Genomic DNA, 18,238 nt, shown 5'->3' with positions numbered 1-18,238 from the left:
TACTTGACTTGTCCAACTCGTTCGGGATTATAGCCATTAACTTTGGCATTGCATATCGGGCTGCGTGACGTCTTTAGCGCGTGCAGTTCGTTCGGACCTGGCCTGTTTGTCACTGTAATAAACTTGGCAACAAATTGCCAGCCCGCGTGTGTCTTCTCTTTTTTCTTTTGACGTTTAACCCTTTGGCAGCATTTTGACACGCACGTGTCGACAAAAAATAACGCAAAAAAGACGCATACATTTTTAAGTGATTAAAAAAAGTGCGCACATACACACAAATATACAACTGAAATTCCCAGCGAGAGAGACGGAAGACAATAAGCAAAAACATTTAAATGCGAGCAACGTGCAAAAAATAAATTGTTGTCAATGCGCGCGGGTCGAAAAAAAACAAAAAGCAAAAAAAAACATTGCAGCCTCTTATCAGGCGGAACAGTTGGGACTTGGCACACAGCATCCACAGGGTCCTTTTCCCAAAACGTTTGCAATACCGGAAAAACCCGAAGCACTTGGGTTCCACAAACACGAGGGGTTTCGAACGATCGGCCGTTGGAGCCTTCGGGTTGGCGAGCCGACTGCCAAAGCGAATCAGTTGAAAAAGGTCCTTCGTGCGGGTCGGTTAGTGTAACGGTGTTTATAACACGCTCCCACTGGGACAAAGGAAAAGCTGACTAGCTTGGCCCAAAAGTAAACAACAACAATAATCAAATAACATTGGTGTTCAGTGAGCTCTCTCTATATAAAAGTAACTGGGGAATTGCAATTTCGGTTGTAAATTGAAAATAGAAAATATAAATTATATAAACAAGAGACCGGTTTTTCACAAATGCCCCCTATCAGTGGGCCAAGATAACCCGCCGAGGATAACGCGGTTCGTGGTTCAGTGGCAATTTGCATTGATGAACTGTGCGCGCCGCCCGCCGTGCATAACAAAAACCAATCCGCAATCCGCTATCCTCATCCCCGGAGCGTGGGGTTCGGTTCATCGATAATCAGAAGAACCCCAGGACCTCCACAGACCAGAGCCCACCCGATTATCCTTTGATGTCTGAGTCTGAGTCTGAGTGAGTGTGTGTCTGTCTCGGTGTGCAAGCAAAGTGTGAAAAAGCGCAAAATAAATATTAAAAGCAAAACGTGCGTGGATTAGAAAGCATAAACCGGCAGGCAGCGGAAAAGCGGAAAAGCAGAAACCACAACAACTACCGCCAGCTGGAAGTTGGTGGAAGAGTGCTGAAGGAGCACAGAAGTATTCGCTATAAGGTTGGTATCACATCGCATCGCAAAACAAGTACAAGTACCAGTTCAATGCACTACCAACGCTTTTTGTTGGGACTTTTTTTTTATTTTTTTCCTTAGGGCCGCGCACGTTGGCGCATAATTTACGCTAACTTTTTATTTTGCCACGGGTTAGGGCTCTATACCTTTTGCGCTTATTTCCCCTGGCAAGTGAACCGGAAAGTTCGGCAACTGCAAACAGAAATTTGAATTTTTCCCTTAAGTGGGTCGCTCAAACTTGCACCTGTCAAAAGAGGCCTTGGGCATTTTGGTCAGCGGAGCGAACATATGCCAACGCCCAACCAATCGGTTGACATTATAGCCCGATCTCTGGGCTCCCCACACCCTACTCCCCGCTTCCATGTTGATTTATGACAATCGAAGACAGGGGATCCCCCCGTATATTTACCCAAGTAGCTGTAGCACAGCATCCGTCCAACTGGAAACTAAATAATTATGTGGCTCAGGTGGGGAGGAGGTGGAGCTCCTACTCCTACTACTGCCACCACCACCACATTTCTGTCTGAGTCGGGTTGAGTTTAACGAACATTTATGCGAGTGCGGTTGTTTATGCGGAGCCCGAGTTATGTGGCACTCAAGAGGCGTGGCAACCGCACACTCACACCCGCACTCACACACCCACCCATTCGCATTCACATTCGCACTCGCACTCGCACTGGGGGCTCATTTCCCAGCCGCACTCATACGCCGTGTGGCACTAGGGCTGTAGCAACAACGTTTGCATATGTTCATCAAGAATGAATTAAAAGTTATTTTAAATTCGTGACACTCGCCTAATTTTGCAGGTCTCCAAAAAGTCTGTGCACGGAGAAAATTACGGATGTTGAAAACATAGATCATTTTTCTAACAACATTTTTTTTAATTTTAAAAATTCAAATATAAAACATATTGGTAGAATCTAATATTCAAAACAGTTTTCTTAAGTTTACTAAAGTATTGATTATTATATTATATTTTTTATTTAACTGTTGTTTTTATCAGATAAAATATAAATATTGTATCACTTCTCTACAAAAAGTCCTTCAGTAAGATCCAAATTTCAGATATAATGGAAGTAAAAATCACAATTGCAGTTTGTTGAGCTCAACTCTTTTGTCTTTAAAGACTTAGAACTTAGCTTTATTCCTGGATTTTTTCCAAGTGCATTTGTGTGAGTTAAAAAGCTTGAGCGTGTGTGTTGGGTCTGTCAGTTGTTCTCGGCGTTGCTGTGTTACGTTGCTCAAGTGGCAAGTGGAGGTGTCACCTGGCAGACAGGTATGCTCTGCGACTATGATGCTGCCACTCACGAGCTCTCTAATGTGCATACCCTCCGCATATATATATTTAGGAATACGTATATATCCCCCATAGGGGCAATAGTCCCCGGAAGGACTGGGCCTGCTGGCAAGTGAATTAAATTTCAAATGTTTCTTAATTTACTTTTTCGGTTTTCCGTTGACAGTTCAAATTGCTATAACAAATTTTCTAGCGCTACGCATGCCACTCATTCATTCGTTCATTCATTTCACTTTGCTCACAGGCTCCGAGGGGGCGCACATGCATAAGTGAAATATTATGTACAACTGTCGGGTTTGTTTTTCCTTTGCGCTTTTTCGCAGTTTTTCTTCGTTGCCTTTTTGTTTGTTTTCCCCTCTTTTTTTCTTGTTTTTTTGCTGGTCGTTGGTGGCGAAAATAAATGAAGCCATTCGAGCGCAATCAGAATTTCGCATTAAAGCGTGGCGCACACGCATTTCCAATGCGATTGTCAGATTGAGAGCACCAAAACCCATATAGAAATCGTGTTCGAGCGGCAGAGTCAAAGTTGAAACGGTTATTTCAGCTCAAGAGGATGGCTCGAATGGCAGTTCCAGGTGGAAAAATCGAAAGGGTGTTCAAGGAGTGGAAATCGAAGACAGGTGGCAAATGGAGTTAAATAAATTATAGTGAGAACTAATACTTATGGATATAAGTATAGAAAAATCCTGAATATAAAATGGAAGCTAATCTTTTGATTTCTCGAAATTGGAAATACCATTTTACTTATGCTGAAATTAAATACAAATTTTTTATAAAATTAGGATTCTTCGAAATTGGAAATACCAATTTATTAAAACTAAAATTAAAAACAAATTTTGTATGAAATAGAATATACTCAAATAGTTTTAGCATAACCGTTAGCCAAATGCCAATGTAGGAAATAAAATTAAATACCGAAAAGGAAATTAAATCAACTAGTAAACATTGAAAGAATTTCAACGTAAAAATCGGAAAGAAAATGAGATAAAAACCAAAATAATTTATTCCACATGCCGTTTGCTGCAGGCAAAGAGATATGTAGGTTATTCGATAAAAATAGAGATGTGGAGAATGAGATAAAATGCAATTTAGTGAAAGCAAAATATTCCAGATCAAAATAAAACATTGAAACCCATAACATTCCAAACCTTATAGCATGCACAGTAAATAAATAGTTACAGAATATTATGCTTAAATATCAGATTTTTTTCCATTTGCCATCCTTGAATTTACTTCGTTATTTCGACTCCGTTTTGCTGATTTCCTCGTCCTTTGGGAGCGGTGCAAAAAAGAGTAAACTGCAGCCGGCACTTGAGAACTTGGCTAAATGAAAGGAAACAAGAGGCAGCCATCAGCGTCTGTTTGCTCTCGGTTGTCTTAACCGCCGAGCGCTAAAAACCATTTACAGTTTTCAGTTAACTCGCAAGGCAAGCGCAATTGCTGCGTGCAAAATAAATAAATACTTTGAGAAACTTTCGACACTCAGTCGTGTTTTGCTCAACAGCTCGCAAATTGAACTTAAACGTAATGCAGTGGAATTACAACTTATTTGACGACGTAGCCGACGTGTTTTCAACCTTTAACTGTTGCCGGGGCCCTTTGTTACCAATGTTGGCCACAAAAACTGTCGCTACCAAATGAAATTAGTGTCGAAACGCTGCTCCTGCGAGTGCTGCATGGCTCGTCAAATCCGTTTCCGTGGCAAATGGCAAAGGCTCGAAGGATAGCGACAGACAGGCGACAAGCCATGGCCGAAACATAGGGCGTCCTGTCTCTTGGCCCAAAGTGGGCGTAATCGCTGGCATCGTAATGGCGATGCCAATGCCTCTGGCAGTCTAGCAACCAACAACCAACCGACAGCAACCAACAACTAGCAACCAGCAACAGCTATATTCACAACTACAACATTATTTCACAACGGTCTAAGCTTACATTGCAAACAATTTTTGGGTTTTTTAAATTTAAAGTACAAAAAAATGAAATGAAAATATTAAAAATATATTTTTAAAAAAACATTAAGAGTAATCTAGAAGTTATCAAGGGTTTTGTTATAAGTATCTAATGAACATGTAAAAGATCAGAAGATTTTTACTTTACTTTTACTTTTACTTTTTGTTTTTACGTAGAAAATTCTCCTTAATTTTTCTAAGTTTTAAATACTGTTTTTTTCGCAATTATGTGTTTGTTAAAGCAGACTGATTTTTCTTTTGGAATTGAGTTCACAAATATTTATCAACCGATGTAGAAAGCGAATTTTTAAATACCTTTTATAATTTTTTTCCTGTGTAGTTATTTCACTTGCTGTTTTTTTTTTTTGTTGCCAATGCCTTTTAAGTTGATTATGGGCTCCAAAAAAAAAAAAAAGAAACTAGAAACAACAAAATAAAGGATAGAGGAGAGCAGAGGGAAAAAAGCGGCGCCGTTGTGCTGAATGAAATTGATGAAGTAGTTTCAAAAGCTGCTGCTGCTACTGGTGCTTCTGCTTCCGAGGAAAAAACCCTTCCTGACCGAAGGTAAATAAGCCTTGTTTTTGCCTCCTGCTCTTTGCAACTTGTTTGCTGCTAAGTTTTTGCTTGGAGCGCCCGCGCTTTTACCTGCAAATTGAATGGGATTTCGGGCTGCAGCCTGCGAAGTGCATTGCCCTGAGAACTGGGAACTGAGAACAGGGACAATGGAGTGCATGAACTGCATTGGCATTGTGGCCAAATGGAGTCTTACTTCTCGGTCGAGTGTCCAAGTGGGCCCCTTAAATTGCGGCCACGCTTTGATTAACTTCAATCAGCGCTGGGGAATCGCTTTCAAAATTAAAATTTATTGCCAATTTGCGGCAAATTCGATTAAGCTTAGGCTGTTCAGCTCTCGTCTCCTTTTTTTTTTATTCCTCTGACACAAAAGCCAAAGCCGAGCTGGAAAAACACTCAGCTGGACAAGGAAGGAAGCAAGGAGAAAGTCCTGGTCCATGGGCATTTAAATCCAATATGTAAATGAAAACAGGATGGGAAGGAAGCGGCAGGACTCGGAACTGTTGAAAAGCTGTTGAAGTTTATTGGAAAAATATTCAAATCACGTGGGTGGTCTCAGCTCATCGCCCGGCAACGACGGCTTTCTCCTCCTGGCTGTGTGATAAAAATGGCCAAGAAATTACTTATAGATTGAATGAAATCGTCAGGCCAAGAGACTCGGCCAGGTCTCTCGATTTCTCTTTTGGTTTGGCTTCTTGCAACATTTTTGATCAATTTAAATGCCCCGGCTAAGACAATAAAAAGTCTTATTGGACCGGCTTAGCTGGGGATTTCCAAAGAGGCCGCAGTCTTATTTTTTCCTCAGCTAAGCGTGCAATTAAAATTGAAGTCGCCTCTCTTGGCATATGGCGAAATGATGTACAGGGAGCTAGCAAAGAAGCTGGCTTCTCAAAAAACTTATCTAATAAGTGTCAGTTGGACAACATTGGGGCAAACAACGTGCTGCGGCTGACCCCCGACCTCAAGGCAAAAGTTTCACTTTCACTTTCAGTTTTTCGGGGTGAACCCAAAAGACTTTTGTCACTTTTCCGGGTGCCGGAGGTTTGGAGGAAAAATTGGAATCGCCGGAGCGAGGAGCCGGAAAATCAATGCCTATAAATTGCTTGACGCCTGTGCTCACGCTTATTTATAGCACAGGGATTTATGTTCGGCATATTTATTTATGAACAACAATTTGCCGGCTGCTTTAAGGCTCATTGATGCCCGGGAGAGGGTCGTAAATTAGCAGAGGGCCTGCAGCAACAAATGTAAATAGTTCAATAACAAAGGCGATGCCAATTTCCCAATAGAACCCAATAACAATCACTGGCTGCAGGCAGTGGTTGTTGGCCCCCCAGAAGCGGAAAGCAGAAAACACATGGATAGGCGGCTGCTGAAGAAACGTCTGTCGAGGGCAGCAATAACAAGTGGACATGTTTTATTTATGGAGCAAACGTAGACGACGACAAACGACATCGAAAGTAGCTGTTAAAATTGTTTTAATTTGCTGTTCGCAGTCGAATACACAGCTGAAGCTGCGAGCAAGAGCAAAAACAAAAAACATCGTTGACAACATGGGCCAACAACAAGCCGTCGTCAAATAAAAGCCCAGACTGAAGGTCAACTAGGATGCGAATGGGTCAGTAAGCCAAAGGCAACACAGGCTGGCCATCTAGGTTACATAAAAGGTACACGGAAAAAAAACAAACAAATCATATAATATATTTAGTGATATATCAATTTTTAAATAAAGTTGCTTTGAATTTTCCCTAAATAAAAGTTAAGTTAATTAAAAATTATATAAGCTTTTTTACCAAAATATTTTCAAAAATTTAGGGTACATGCTTTAAACTCCTTGAATTTGTATACTGTATAATTTTTTAGAGTTCATGTCTTTGATTTTCGTTTTCTATTCATTGTTTTTGTGGCATATAAATCAATTAAAGCTTTGACTTTATGAAAATAAAATATGGAACAAAACAAAAAAGCAATGAAATTGATTGTTTTGCATTTATTTACGGGTTCATGTCCCACTGAGCAGTCGATGATATGCCATCTCTCGCCGAGACGAAGAGCAAACAAACATGGGTGCAAATGAGTGTCGATGTCCTTGCTGTAAGGGTAGTGGTAGATGATATCCTTGTTGTTGCTGCTGATGTGCTACTGCTTTTGCTGCTCCTTGTTGGCTGGTTAAGTGACCAAATCGAGTACCAAATGGCCAAACGTCTGCTCCACCCGATGTAATAATTCAATTGTGCAGCGGACTAAGACCATTGCCCCCTGTTTCACAAGACGGATGGCGGGTGCATTGAGACTTGCTTTTGGCGACATTTGTGTGACGTGTTGCCAGCGTCTTGGCTGAATTATGTATAGATATGTGTGTGCGTGTGCGAGGCTTCAAGCTGAAAACTTGGAGCCAACTTTGGGAAAACAAAAAGAAAAAATAAAAGAAAAAAAAATATAGAAAAGTAAAGCTGAAAGCTGGTAGCAAAGAAAGCCAATGCCTTCAGTGGATTTAAGTTGGCTTTGAGACTCGCAGCAAAGCCATCGTCATCTAGTCATATACTCGTTGCCAGATAAGCATTTATACGCATTAAAGCGACAGCCAACTTTTGACCAACTTTTCCTCTTGGCAAAGTTATCAAAAATTCCACTTGCGCAGTGAATCAAGTGCCATTTACTGATTGTGCCACGGTGCTGCCTGCGCTGCCTGTTCTCTACTCCACTGTTCAGTTCCTAATCCGCTTCACATTTTATCAGCGCTGTGACAGTGGCTCTCACATCCCTGGAATCCAATCCCCTTTTGTGTGAGTGTGTGTGAGTGTATTCATAAGTTGGCCCGAGTATCCTAGGTCCTGAGCCTGGCCTGAAGCGCTTTTAGGCGCTCTTAGCGCGTCCCGAAACTTCGAGTGGCCAGGATGAAACAGCTGAATGTGGGTGTGGGTTGGAGTACGGGGGTCGTGTTAAATCGACGCCTAATGCCACATCTAAGCCCTTAACTAGGACATTGACAGTTGTCGTTGTTGGCGGGAAAACTGGGAAAACTGTGGGAAATGGGGAAAAGCTGGGGGAAACTCTCTGAATGCCCTGGCATAATGAATTAATCGAAGGCCAGTCACACGCATTTTCCCACTAGAACTATTTGGGCCACGTTTTATCTGGCCGCTTTTAGGCTTTTCTTGGACTTATTTAAAATTAATTAGAAACGCATTAAATGGTCGGATTAACTGATTCCATTTGGTCGTAAGTTGATGCATGTTCGAAAGTGATTACTCAACATTTTGTTACCAATTTCTGGTGAATCTTCAATGGCAAATATGCAGATGGCAGGCGGCTCAGAAATGCTTGAAAATATGCTTTCTCGGGCAGTCAACAAGGCATTGCGCATACGTCGTGTGGGACAGGGGGTAATGGAAATAGTATGGTTTGGTACAAAACTACGTACGTTTGCAGTGCAGAGCCGAAAAATAACAAGCGATTTTTCGGGGCAAAATCAAAAATCAAGTCATTGCTTTTGAACTACGGCAAACATGGGACCATAAACCGGAACGTACACCCGGAGAGAGATAGCCTTTCGCAGAGAAAGGCAAGCGGAGAAAGGCGAACGGAGAAAGGGGAACTGTAGAACGTAGCTAAACATTTCCTCAATTTATTGGTGAAATACGATTTGTGCCAAGAGACTTTTACGGACTGGCTGTTGCCTGCTGGCTGCCGGCTGCTGAGCTATGCTATGTACTCCAGATGCTTTTTGAGGCATCAGGGCATTTTATGCAAATGTGGCAAGTTTATGGTTTTGCACTGCCATGTTCATGTGCATGTGCAAGTGCATGTTCTCTACGCAATCCAAGCATATGACTTTTAAGTGAACTGTGGTCATCATTACGCCGAGCTCCTCAAAGGCTTTCGATCGGTCATATATATTGGGCCAGAAAAAGTCGGGGAAGGAGTAAAAAATATATTGCATAAACGGCTGGGAATGGACAGGGAATATATGTAGGCTAAAGCGAGCAATAAGTGACAGTGACGGCAGTGCAGGCAATAAGGACCAGAATCCTGGCCCAAAAGTTCAGGACATACCGGCATCTGAGCCTCACAGAGAAACAGAAAGGGAATACATGTAAATCCAGTTGAGTTAACAATTGCAATTTTTGGATTGTGGCTGCTGTTGCCCTGCCTTTTCTTGTGCCATTCGCAGGCTTTGCCTTTCGGTATGTTTTGTGCATTCGAAGCATTGTTGGCTTTCTGCTGCCTCCTGCATATTGACAGATAAATCAATCAAAGTTTACCCTCCCCTTCATGTATGTTGCAACCTGCAAATTGTAGTCAGCTTTCGGCTTTCGGTTCTTTGGCATTTGGTATTTCGCATCGGCATCGGCATCGGCTTCAGTTCGCATGTACAGTCAAAGATTTTCAATTAAAACTCTATGTTTTCCGACTTGCAAACAATAACAAAAATGACTAAATTATCCTCAGGCAAAACAATGCTGTTCTAACAAAATTCCTCGTACGAGGGGTGGTATCTTAGATAATCGAAAAAGTTTTCCCTGCCATGTCGAATGGCTTCAAGGGATTTTCCAAACTACAAGTACGTACATAGTATATATGGGTGGTGCGCTTTAAAAAACGATATCCGATTCGCTGGCAGGCGTTTTTAGAAACGCCATTAGTGCCTGGCTGAAGCCATTAAAAGCGAGAAAGTCAAAAGCAAAATTCATCCCTTTAACGTGCAACTTTTAGACCATAATTAATCATTTCTTGTGGCACATTTCCGTGGGAGTGTGTATGAAAATGAAAAGTTTTAACTAAAAAAATCGCTATTGGCTGCGGCATCAATTATAATTAGCTGGAGAGTAGGATCAGGCGGCCTTAATTATACAATTGGTAGTTCGTGGAAACCCCCCTTCAAACCCCAAAACCCTAAAACGTCGGAGTTGCCAAACTATGGCTGATTGCCAATAATCAAGTATACGCCGCGTGGCGCCGGGGACAAAGTTTTAAAAGCTGCGTGATTTGCGTTTTACGCTTTTAGTTCACAATTTGTCTTCTATTGACGTTGGATATTGCGCATTTTAAACAATTTACGGTGGGTATCAATATTTGCCGAATGTGTTTTGAATATCAAATGAGAGAGAGCGAGCGACCCGGAATCCCTTTCGGTTCAGTTTGGTTCGGTTCAGTTCAGCCTTCTGTCCCCGTAAATTCATTAAAAATTTGCTACCACACGGCGAACACAAAGCACAAATCCGCAGCGCAAATACAAATTCTGCGGCCTGAAAATGCCAATGGAAAGTGTTTTGTGTGTGAGTGATAAAAGTCCTGGGTTTTCGCTTTTTGGGTTTTCCGACGTAGGCGGTTCGACGAACTATTTGAGCGTCTATAAATAAACACGGAAGATGTTGAAGAGCCTTCGGAGCTTCCCCCTTTTTCGGTTTCGGGGCTCACGACATAAATCGAATCTTATTTATTTTGGTTTTGCAATTTCTTGAGCACGAGTGTTGCTTGCACAGATAAAACGTATTGAATGCCCTAAATCGCAAGCCGTCGTACCCAAAAAAAAAAAAAAGAAAATACATTCAACGCCTAACCATCATTTGTTGTTGTTTCTAATGCCCTGCGTCTAAGTCCTTTTGGCACCCTCGCACAAACGGAAGCGATTTGTAGGGGTTGCCAGGGCATAGGAATTTTGTCATCAGGGCTGACCCCAAGGTCTCTGATTGATATATGCACAGGGGGAAAAAATGCAGGGATGAAAAATATATTTTTGAAATGCCAATAAATGTCGAAATTTGCTGTATCTATGAATATAAATCATGAAGACCCCTTTTGCAATTCTTATGGATATAAACAGGGAAAACCATTTGTAAGTCTTTGACATTTGGAGAAGATGACTTGTAGATTTCATAATAAATATACAAATATTTATAGCCATTTATTTATAATTGTTTTTAATATTGTTAGTAAAATATTTAAATAAATAATTAATAATTTTGTAAGATTAAAGTTCGAATTTTATAAAAACACATATAAATTAAAATCACAAATAAATTTTTATATGTTAAAAAAAATTTTTTTTCTGTTCGTATCGGAAGTTGTTCAAAGTTTTAGAGCATTCGAAATTTGCCCTTATCCAATTCTCGATTCTACATCTTGTTGCTTTATTTATTTGCACACAGCGGCAGGAGGAGGACAAGTTTAGCATGAATTCGGGTCAACTTTATGAGCAGCCACGCAGTGCGTGTTGTGTTGCTTTTGGGCTCGATTCTTTGCCTCGTCTCCTGTGTATGTTTGTTTGTTTGTTAAATTCTGCAAAATCCTTTCATACAGAAAATGGCAAACAAACACACACAAAGGAGTAGCACAGAGGAGGGCGGACGACACAGCGAATGAATAAATAAATAAGCCAGAGCCGCTGTTTCTGCCCCTCTCCACGAATCCACTTGCCCAAAAACTGAATCCGAATCCGAATCCTCATCCGAATCCTTTGAAGGAGCGCCAGCGCCATTTGCTGACTGACTGCGCTGGCATTTTTGGACAGCGAGCAGCGGCAAATGGTAAATGAAATGCCGTGCAAGAATTTATAGAAAATTTATTTATGCTCCGCTCCGCGCTGTTCCGTTGCGTTGCGTTGGGTTTGGGCTCCGTTCCTCTGGCTACAAAGTAAACAAATCTCGGAACGTGCTCCACATGTCCGGATCTCACCCACGTATGGTATGTGTAGCCCCAGCACGAACACACATACACACGTTCCAAGGATCTGGCGACCCATGAAAGCGAGCCAGAAATTAAATTTTCGCAAATTTGATTCGTAATGCGTGCAAGGAAATTCATTTAGCGCGGATTGTCAAACAATTGAAACTGCCTTTTACACTTAATTGTCTGTTTATGCGTCAATCAGTTTGGCCACTGAGCATCTGGCGGTGGCAATGGTTCCATTATGATCCCAGGATCCCAGTATCCCTCGGCCACGCCCTGAGAACTTCTTATCGGCCTTTGTGATTTCGTACACGTAGTGTCACGTTCTTCAAAATATGAAACGTTCACTGATTTTTAATGAAGCCAAAGTTGTTGGCCTGACTTTTGCCAAAAAGGTACAAAGTCGGGGAAACTAGGGGGTTTTTCTGGGGGCCGAAGTAGAAGAACCGAAAAACTTCACAGTCCTCTCTGATTAATACGTGCACTAAACGAGTCCTGTGGCTGCTCTCCTACCTGCCATTGCTGCCTTTGCTGCCCTTCCTGCCGCTCCTGCGGGCATCTTCTCTAAAGTCCGGCTACATCGTTACGGTCATGTACGCAATAATTAAAAGTATCGAAACTTGTGTGTGACTCCCCGTGTATCCTTGTGCTGTTTGTGTGTATGTTCCCCAGCTGCCCTGTGTGGGCACTTGTCGCCTGGCCGCGCGGCCACTCACTGCGGCTGATTGCAAACGCAAACCCAAACGCAAACGCCAACCGGTACGGGGACACCAATGGCCAGTGTGAGAGATATGCCACGTTACGTATACGACATGTGTGCTCCAGTACGGCTATGTGTAGTGGGTATGTGGTACGTGAGCTTCAACAATTGTACAGGATTTCTTTTTCTGTGTTTTATACCTCCCATTCCACGATACAGTTAGAAAAATATTAGTAAATAAGAAAATAGAATTTTCTAAGACTTGCTCTTAAAATTATGCAATATAAAAGATTCAGGTTTTAAATAGATAACATTAGACTAGGCTAATATGCAAATTAAATTTTGAACAAAGTAAATTATTTAAATATACAATCAACTTATAAGTTTTCTTAAGAAAAAATTATTAAATTATTTCACAGAATTTTTAAGAAATTTTTAATTTACTCTGTCGATTTATTTTTAATTTAAAATACTTTAAAATACGTTAAATAATGTGTCTTTATTTTTTTCAATGCTGCCTTCCGCGATTTAATTTTTTTTTTCAAAAATGTATTGGTTATAACCATTAATTAAAAATATATTTCCTGATCTTTGACTCCTTTTTTCGGCTCAGTGTGCGATTGCCGGCTGGCTGGCCAGTCAATTTAGGGGCATGGCCGCTGTGGCATAGATTGCCAGCGCACGGAACAAAGCAAATGACAAATAAACAAACAAACAAACAAACGAACGAATGAAACGAAACGAAACGTAGTCATTGGAGTTGCTGCACACGGAACGTGTGTATAAATAAAAACTTTGCAACAGTCGCCCCAAAGTCTCAGGAAAAAGAGTAAGAAGCGGCCTGGAAAAGCGGTTGGGGGGCGGTTGGAAAAGGGGGAGGGTTAAGGAAATGGGAGGGGAAAAAGGAAAATCCAGATAGCCAGAAAGCAAGCGATGCCCTCCACACTAATACACTAATACACTTAAGTTATTGTTACTGTTATTTAGTTAGTTTATGCCACTTTGTATTATGTAAGTGTGCGTGCGTTTGTGTGAGTGTGAGTGTGTTTGCTCTTTGTCTGCGCCCCTATTTGCTCTTCATTGTATTGCATTTTCTTCTGATTTTCTTCCAGCCGCCACCGCAAAACCGGAAAACCCAGCCAGCAGCGCCGACAATGAATCAAACAACTCCACTTTGATTTGATTGATTTGCGCTGCGTCAGCTGGGCGCGTGTGAGTGGAAATCTGGGGGGTGGTGGGTTCCAAGTTGAGAGTGCAAAATGAACAGAAAAAAATAAAGAAAAAAGAACTCGAATCGGAAAAGCAAATAGGAACATGGACAGCATATGGAATTGTTTGCATTGGCAATCAGACAGCAGGCAAATATATTTTATGAGGCCGAATTTCAAAATTCTCTCGAGTAAATAAAAAAAATGTAGGCCCTTCAAACCTCAGTAAACAGGCATTTAAAAAATTGAAAACTTCTGAAAAGACCATTAAGCACAGGAAACATTTTAAAATTTTTTGTAAAGGCTCATTACATTTTTATGAAATTTTAATTCAAAAAATTATTAAATGCTCGCCTTTGATTTATTTATTTTTTTATTAACGAATAATTTTGCAAGAGTACTTGAAGCTTTAAGCATTTTAAAATTTATTTTAAAGGAACTTTAAATATGTATAAAATTTTATTTCAAAGAATTTTTAATAGCTTTCCCTTGAGTTATTTATTTTTATTGAGTACTTCGAGCTATAAGCTTTTAAAGAGCCCCTGAAGTATTTGCCATTTAATAACCAACCAATAAATCAGATTAATGTAAATATATATGGCACCTTAAATTTAAATTCCTTCTGAAGTTCAGGCATTAAACCAAACGTCTGCGAAGAGCATTAAGAAGAGTGGAGTATTTGCAATTGATTTTAAGGTTTTCCTACCAGCAGCAATTTATGCTCCAGCTGCGAGTGTGTGGTGGTACTTGTACACAAAACACCGAGAGCAACCCACTCAAACTCGGCTAGGTGTTACTGCCACAAAGTGTATATACGTATATGTATATGGGTCTAGGCTTAGGCCCCAGGATCCCGAGTCCTCAGTCCTGAATCCAGAATCCACTCCAGAGAGTCCTCTGTTTTTTATTTGCCGGCTGGCGGTAACATGAAAATTTACTTTGCATGAATTTGTTCGTCACGCTTGATTTTTTATTTATACATCAAGCTGGCAAACCAAATATGTCACATGGGTGTGCGTAGGCCGTGAACGGATTAGGAGCGTAGCCAGCCAAATGGGTTTGAGGGGGCTTTTCGAATGGCCGAATAATAGATTCAAATCCCACATTCCTTTTTTTCTACGGTGTGGAAATGTAAATTAAATGCGTTACGCTTACGGTTTTATATTGTAGTTAATTGCAGGTGCGAGAGCGCACTTTAGTAATCCCCATCATTTTTTTACTCCTCATTCCTGACATGGGTTTTTTCACTTTGGGGAATGGTACTCGCCTTTCTAGTCATAACCTGATGCGAAATCCTTTTGAAAGAGAGTGCTCGAAAGTTCCAAGCTAATTAAAAGTCAAACAGGAATGACTTTTACAATCCCTACACACAAACACATACATATGCAACGACATGGCTCGAATTTGACGCATTGCTCATACGCAATGTGGGACAGCAGCAATGTCGAACAATAGCGTTCCGTAAACTTCGACCGATTGACAGGACGTAGCAGAGAAACAGAGATAAAGGAGGGGCGGAGGGAAAAGGACATCGCAACTCGGAGCTGGCTGGCTGACTGGCTGGGCATCCTGTTGAGGCTTATTAAAATTTTATTGTTCAACCCAGTTGTCTGGCCGAAGAAGGAGTAGTTGACATGGCGAAGCGACATGAGAAACTGTCGGTGGAGGCGGGTGAGAAAGACACAATTGTGACGGCTGTAGGTCGTGGCACACAAAAGGGGGGGAAAGGACGAAGGACAGGTGGGCGGCGATTGTCCATTGATAGGACAAACAAAAGGCAGGTGCAAAATGCGCACAAAGGAGCACTTACCCGGGGAGATCATCATGAGAACGTTGACGTTGGATTGCCTTAGTGGGAACCACCGATAAATTACAAAAAACTAAGCAAAACGAATCCAAACAAAACCCAAAATTAACATGAGTCTCTGCTCGCACTTCCGGAATATTTTCACGCTTAAAACCCGGAGATCCCGGTAATATTTTAATAAAAATGTCAGCTTTTGCGCGCTCGACAGGTCGCGTGACATGCTGCCACAGACAGGTGGTGGTGACACAGAGCTCCAGTCTCAAGTTGGCCATCCCATCGCAGCATCCTCCCTCTGATGTATTTATGATGAGCCCGAGCCCAAACCCGAGCCCGAACTGATCTCCCTGTGTATGTGAAGCACGTTTTGCGATTTTGTGATTTTTTGCAGAGAAATCCATTTGTCGGTTGGCGGCGACGCCCGGGCTTACAGTTTAGTTTATCTGCGTAAAAATATTTAAAGGACCCTCGTGGCCCGGCATTGGAAATCTGAAAATCTGCAAAATCTGGAATCAACGCATGTAGGCCTCATAATTCTGTCAGCGTCATAAACGCGCCGCTTGCCTCAACATGGCAGCTGCATGCGAATGGAATAATAAAAGAGGACACCCAATCTGGCAGGCCTATATAGCATATAGCACCCATTCAAAATCCAAAAGCCCACTCTCTCTTCTACTGCCATCATCCAACATGAATCTGAATTCGCCCGACTTTATGTTTTAATTTGATTTGATTTGTGTTGTGTTGCGCGCAGCTCACACTGTCGTATGTGCAAATATTGTTAAGGCAACCAAATTTGATTTATCACGCGTTCGCACCATTGGATTTTCCCACCCCCACCCCCTTCCCTTGTCGACGGCGTCTTAATTGGTTTTTGGCGTGCGAATTTTGGGCGCGGAAATGGGCAAAGCAATTAGCTGCACTCCGTATGCCACTGTGGGTGGTGGTGGGCGGAGGGCAACAGCGTGGGTGCCTGTTAAGTGGCCACAAGTAGCAAAAAGCTGCCAAGTTGGCCCTGGGCGAAGGAGACAATTGTCGGCGAGGCTGCCAAGTGGGAGTTTACAGTGGGAAATGAAATGGGAAATTTAAAGAAAAACTTGATCTCGTAGGAAAATGTTAGTTATGAAACTGTAATTGAATTTAGAAAGAGGTCTTAAATAAGATCACGCTTTTGTTGGCATGGTCACTCTTTTCCTTACATGTCAATAAGGTCACACTGGCCTTTTAATAGCCAATTTTAATAATATGTATTTGCTTCTATCCTGTGCCCATTTGAATTCATAAATCTAAGTTTATTTCCCTTTTTTTTGGCAGTAATAATTTATTTGGTAAATTGCAAAATTGAAAGGGTATTTTGTTTATTGAAACACGGACATAACATATTCATGAGCTAAAACCCCCAAACAAAGGGATGAATTAACCGGCTTAAAAGGTTTTACTCAAAATACCCCCTGTTAATCGGATAAATTGAGCTTTTGTAAACTCGGACAACTCGGACTGGTGTGAACGCGTCTAGAAGGCGGACAGCTGCTTTTTGCCGAGAGTCTGCTGACTGTGCTTAGGATTGAACTGCCATTTTAATTATGCAGCAGCCGACAGAAGGCAGCAGGCAGCCGACAGTCGACGGTCGACGGTCGACATCAGCGGGCGGTTGTAACTCAAGGGCGCGCCGAGGTCAGGGCGCCTTGCAGAGCCTGCGAAATTAATATAAAATGGCAAAAACTTTGTGGGTGGCTGGATGGGGCGGGGGTTTTGAGCTAGCTAACTGCGCCTCAATGGCAGATTGTGGCGCGAATGCAGCCGCCAACTGCATAAAATTTAACGAGAGACCCCGGCAGGCCTGGCAGCATTCAGAAACAATTTGCTGCAGATTATGAAAATTGCTTAAGAAATTAAATTGCTGCATTGGGTGGAAGCTGTAGCTTTGGACCGAGAGTTGGGCCAAAGGTTTTGCGGTCGCCGTAGCAGTCGCGGTAACCGCGGGAAATTTGCATTTCCATTTGCGGTTACGGTCGACTCCTGGCCTGCTGCTCCTTCCTTTTTGCCTTTGATTTGCCCCGGCACGTAGCACGTACACACAGAAAAGGATTTCAGATTTCTGCTGCCTGTCCACTTTCTGCCCTGGTTACTAATTCAATTTGCAATAACAACAAGAAGACCGACAGCGGTATTCTCTAATTATATTGCGGCTGGCCGAAAGCTGCTTAGGCCGTGAACTTTATTAAAAATATTTTCCCTGGCCCCTCGAACTTGAGAGAGTATATTTACATACTTTTCGCTGCGCGGGAAGATTTTTACGATTCCTAGACCATTTGGGGCGCAGAGCACGCGTCGAGCCTATAAAGTGGGGCTCCCTTTTTTTACTGTTCAATTAGCATAATGGGCACACCAAAAAAGAAAAGGGGGGTGGAGCAAAAGCAGACAAGAAGACGCGACTGATCCTTTTGGCAAATAAATAAATGCATAAATATAAATACAGTTGCGGTTGAATGGGTGGGGGTTACGAACCCCAGGAACCCCGAGTTTTCGGGTTGCCCTTTTTTCTTTTTTCCTCCTTTGTAAGTGGTCTTCCGTTCATTTTGAAAATGGTCAGCCGGCAGGCGGCACATCATTTCCGGTTTGTTTACGCAAATCGAGCACATTTCGCATAATTTCCTATTGCCAAATGCCCAGTGGGTGGTGGGCGGTGCAGGGTTGAGCACCGCATGCCAAAGTTACTCTCTCCCCACCAAGAGCTTCACATATTTATATGTGCGCAAT

General features: G+C 42.0%; 1 protein-coding gene across 2 annotated transcripts in view; it reads left to right on the top strand.

The window, feature by feature from the left end:
- Window positions 1-610: 610 nt before the first annotated feature.
- The window catches only part of beat-VI (beaten path VI), a 62,283-nt gene continuing 44,655 nt past the window's right edge, over window positions 611-18,238 (top strand). For both annotated transcript variants that reach the window (XM_017146147.3, XM_070216972.1), the window contains exon 1: window positions 611-1,260. The gene's annotated coding sequence lies outside the window, so the exon portion shown is untranslated. The remainder of the gene's footprint in view (window positions 1,261-18,238) is intronic.

This window comes from Drosophila takahashii, chromosome 3R (assembly GCF_030179915.1).
Source record: "Drosophila takahashii strain IR98-3 E-12201 chromosome 3R, DtakHiC1v2, whole genome shotgun sequence".
Lineage (NCBI taxonomy): Eukaryota > Metazoa > Arthropoda > Insecta > Diptera > Drosophilidae > Drosophila > Drosophila takahashii.
This window is presented reverse-complemented; position numbering and strand designations above follow the sequence as displayed.